We start from the raw sequence: 4,415 nt of genomic DNA on the forward strand, positions 1-4,415 counted from the left end.
ACGCCTCGATTAGAAGAACGGTTTTCTAATCTATTAAGCCTCTATTAGCCTTAGATTACATTAGTAAGCTTAATAGTAGTTTCTAGTAAAGTATAATCTTAGAGGTAATTACGCTTAATAAGTAGATTAGATAGATACTAATATTATACAACAAAGTAAGAAGAATTAGTTAACTATTTCTTAGAGTATAAGAGAGAGAGTAGACACTACTTAAGGACGTTAAACTAGTAATAAACTACAATATTCTAATAAAAGAATTAATGCCTCTAAGAGTGTACATTAACTATAGGATAACGAGACGACCTCTAGTCTAAGAGAGTATATCATAGAACTAATAGATTAGTTAATTAGTAACTAACCTAAGCTAGATTATATAATCCATCCAATCCTTTAATCTATCTAATAAGATTAGATAGAGAAATAGTAGATTAGATGAAGACTAAGATAGATTACTAAATAAAGTTAGACTTAGTTAAATAAGTATATAGCCTAACCAATCCACTAATCTAGATTAGTAGACTAATCAGTCCATTATTCTTAATACATTCCATTTATTTAAAGTTCTCCAGCCTTTAACATTACATTAGTAGGTTTAATAGTAGTTTCTAATAAAGTATAATCTTAGAGGTAATTACGCTTAATAAGTAGATTAGATAGATACTAATATTATATAATAAAGTAAGAAGAATTAGTTAACTATTTCTTAATGTATAAGAGAAGAGGTAGATACTACTTAGAAACGTTAGACTAGTAATAAACTATAATATCCTAATAAAAGAATTAAAACCTCTAAGAGTATCTATTAACTATAGAATAATAAGACGACCTCTAGTCTAAGAGAGTATATCGCAGAACTAATAGGTTAGTTAGTTAGTAACTAACCTAACTTAGATTATATAATCCGTCTAATTCTTTAATCTATCAAATAAGATCTAATAGAGAAATGGTAGATTAGATAAAAACTAAGATAGATTACTCAATAAAGTTAGACTAAGTTAAATAAGTATATAGTCTAACTAATCTACTAATTTAGATTAGTAGTATAATTAGTCTATTATTCTTAATACATTCTATTTATTTAAAGTTCTCTAGCCTTAAATAGAATCTTATATTATTCTTAAGATGACGCCTTTATTAATGTAGTATATATACTAGTTAATTCTTTATCTATGATATTATATAGTACTTAGTATTACTTACGCTTATGAGGTTCTTAGCGTCTAGATATTAACTATCTTATATTTCTATATCTAAGATTCTCCTATCTTACCTCTCTAGCTAATACTAAGTAGTAATAGAATTTTTTTAATTACTATTATCTATGTAGTTACTTATTATAGTAACTATAAGATTAGTTTTCTTAATTAGATTAACTTTACTTACTAGTTAATTTCTACTCTCTCTTATAGTAATTTACTAACTATAGTTAGATTAGTATTTCTTACTTAAGTTATAATAGTAAGGCAAATACGATCTAAATAGTTACTATAGTAAAGGTAGCCTAATTTAGCAATCTACTAAGAGAATAGTTAGTAAAAGAGGTTTACTTAGCGTTACTCTTATTTACTAATTTTAAACAGTATATTAGTTCTCTCTCTACTTATTCTAACCTTCTCTTCTCTACTGTACTATATAAACTACGCGCGCCTCTACCTCTCTGCTACTATAGCTTTTACTACTTATCTTTCTTATTCTTTAGATTAATACTGCGTTAATTACTAGCTTTCTTTCTTTATCTATCGTAGTTAATTCTGCCGCTAGCTTACTATAGTATTTCTTCTGATTTTTCTTTTATTTACCTTACTATGATAGTAAGACTTTATACTTCTCGATTTAGCCTTTTTATATAACGTGCGATATAATAGATTAAGAGATCTATAAGTAAAATTATACTACTATTAAAAGTTATTTATAGATTAACTCTTATATTCTTAACTAGAAGTTTATTAAGTTCTCTAATAAGTAGCTTTATATTATATATTAATCTTCCTATCCTATACATTTAGAACTTAAAGTATAATGCGCTTAGCTAGCTAATTCTACTTTATTAGTTTACTTAAAATTAGTCTCTTATAATCTTCTAAGAGTATAGTTATTAATTAGGTTATACTATCTCTAAGCCTAATATAGAGAAGATTAAGGCTTTACTTATATCTATATTATAACCTTATTCTAAGATTATTAATCTTACTTCTAATTCAATTAATACTAATACTTTATCTTAGCTATCTTTTTATTAAAAGTCTAGAAAGACTAAAGATACTCTTGAAAATACGCCTAATATCTAAATCTACTCTAGTTATTTAGTAACCTAAGCTAATATTTTTATTAGTTCTTCTTATAGTACTTATTAATGCTATTTTTACTATAAGTAGGCTAAAAGCAGATGACGTAGTACTTATAATAGAATCTATAATAATAAGTTTAAGTCTAATAGTTCTTATTATATAGTTTATTCTACTAAGTAGTATCTTAAGTTACTAGATATACTCTATTAGAGGTAGAGAGCGCTTATAAGAGCTAATATAAGTTAGTCTCTTCTTATAAATTACTAATCTATATTAATCTTAACTATTTAGATTAATAATTTCTATAAGAAGCGCCTTACTCTAATTAGTAAGATTATTAACTAGAAGAAAGGCTAATTGAGCTATTCTAATAATAATCTCTTTAAAAAGAGTGTATACTCTCTTACTCTTAAGCTATCGCGCTCTTATACCTTATCTTACTATTTTTACTTTTCTCCAATCTATACTAAGATATCTTACTAATTATCTATATATTAGACGCTAAGTAAGTACTATTAAGAGTACTTAGATAAGTATACTTTTTCTACTTCTTATTTTAGTATTTCTTAGTTTAATTATAAGTCTAGTTATAATTATAAGTTAGATTGTAAATTATATTATTACTAAAAATCTAATTCGCCTATATATAAGACTCTATTATAGCATTAGAGGTATAGTAATTAGTATATTCTTTCTATATATTTAGCTACTTCTCTTCTATATAGTTATAGAGTGCTATTACCTTTTAGTAATATTAGCTTCTTATCTCTCTTTTACAATATTCCGCTCTTTATAGTAAGGCTAATTACTTCTCTATTCTCTAATTGCTTAATATATATAGCTTTTTATATTTATCTCTCTACTTAGGGCTTTATAGAGTCTTTTATTAAGCGTACTACTAAGTATAGTCTTAAGAAGAGCTTTAAGAAGAAGATTAAAGATAGATTATTTACTACTTATAATTATTAGAACTTTATCTTAGCTTATTAGTTACACGTAAAGCTTTTACGTACTTAAATTGATAAGCTTAAGAGAGACATAGAGACGTAGAAGAGATTAGCTAATATAGCTACTTATAAGTTTACGCGTTAGTTCTTTTCTTTAGCTCTCTTAAATAAGAAATTTCAATCTTTAATTCTTCTTTATCCTAGTAGTAGTTTATAATAGGTTATTTTTATTTAGAGTTTAGCTATAATAAAAGAGATAGATATTATAATTACTTAATCTCTACTCTTATATACTTATAGTTACTAGCCCGATGGTCTCTTAATAATATTTTCTCTAGGTAAGTAATTATTTTACTAGCGTTTTAGAGATTAAGCAGCTTCTGAAACTTAATAAATTATGAATAAGTTAGTAATTTAGTTAATCTATCTATAGGTGTACTATTTATTTCTAAGTATTATACTTAGAATAATCTTTTTCTATATTTCTATCTTAACTATATATTCTAGATATTTAAACAGTAGAGCCTAGCAGTAATACGCTTATTTTTTCTAACTACAAACCTAATTATCTATTAATTATCGTACTATATAGTCTAGAGCTCTCTTTGATTAATTAGTAGTTCTTTAAAGAATCTCTTAATCGCTATTATGTCATTAAATATATTTTAGCGCGAAGAGTTCTACTTTAGTAGTTAATATAGTAACTAACGTGTTTCACCAGTGTGCGCCCCACCCCAGTGTGCGCCCCACGAAATCCTAGTACCTCACCTTCGCAATAATAACGCGTGATGTCTCAACAACGCCAAACTCCTAAGACCTATACTGAAGCTGACGTTACTATTGCTATCTCTGATCTCCAAAAACGCGAAAACTTAAGCCTAAGGCGCGCTGAATTAATCTATAGTGTGCCAAGACGGACGATACAAAGGCGACGTAATGGAAAGCCCTGTCGACGCGACTACGAACCACCAACTAAGCGCCTAACAAAACTAGAAGAGGAGGCTATTACTCAACGTGTAATAGTTAAGGCTGAGCGAGGACTACCTTATAGGAGAGACGACGTGCGAGATATGGCTAATAGACTGCTCCGAGAGCGCGGTGGAGAGGAGGTTAGCAAGAACTGGGTTGATAGGTTTGTCCAGCGCAATCCTGAGCTGCGTACGCGCCGGAGTCGTCCATA

The sequence above is a fragment of the Bipolaris sorokiniana genome, assembly GCF_000338995.1.
Source record: "Bipolaris sorokiniana ND90Pr unplaced genomic scaffold COCSAscaffold_1, whole genome shotgun sequence".
Taxonomy (NCBI): Eukaryota; Fungi; Ascomycota; class Dothideomycetes; order Pleosporales; family Pleosporaceae; genus Bipolaris; species Bipolaris sorokiniana.